We start from the raw sequence: 579 nt of genomic DNA on the forward strand, positions 1-579 counted from the left end.
CCAAGCGGTGGGCCAGTTCAGCAGTATGCCCATGGAAGATCCACACTTACAGCTTTGATTATTCATGGAGGTGACTGATTCATTTAAGATAGCTGGTGTGACTAAAGATGCATGAAGGTTGAAGCTTTTTTCGTACTTGTTGTGAGATTGAGCACGAGCATGGCTGAATCCATTTCTACCAAGTTCAATATCTAAATGGCAAGAGTTAGCAGAAAGGTTTTTGGTAAAGTATTTTCCACCAAGTAAGAACGCAAAGTTGCAAAATGAAATAACTACTTTTCAATAATTGGATGATGAGTCCTTCTATGAGGCGTGGAAAAGGTTCAAGGAATTACTTCGTAAGTGTCCTCATCATGGGATTCCTCATTGTATTTAGTTGGAGACGTTTAATAACAGTCTCAATGCATACACAATATTAATGGTATATGCTTCTACGAATGGTGCGATTTTTTCTAAGTCTTATAATGAGGCTTACGAGATCATCAAAAGGACTTCTAGCAAAAATTACCAGTGACTGATGAATCGACCAATTTTCAGAAGACGAGTATCTAGAGTGCATGAAGTGGATGCACTGACTTC

The 579-nt window shown here is 38.7% G+C and overlaps 1 non-coding gene across 1 annotated transcript; it reads right to left on the reverse strand.

The window, feature by feature from the left end:
- Positions 1–254: 254 nt before the first annotated feature.
- Positions 255–360, reverse strand: LOC128280024 (small nucleolar RNA R71). Its single transcript, XR_008270206.1, has one exon. It is a non-coding gene; the product is annotated as a small nucleolar RNA R71 (small nucleolar RNA).
- Between the last annotated feature and the right edge of the window lie 219 nt (positions 361–579).

The sequence above is a fragment of the Gossypium arboreum genome, chromosome 8, assembly GCF_025698485.1.
Source record: "Gossypium arboreum isolate Shixiya-1 chromosome 8, ASM2569848v2, whole genome shotgun sequence".
NCBI lineage: Eukaryota > Viridiplantae > Streptophyta > Magnoliopsida > Malvales > Malvaceae > Gossypium > Gossypium arboreum.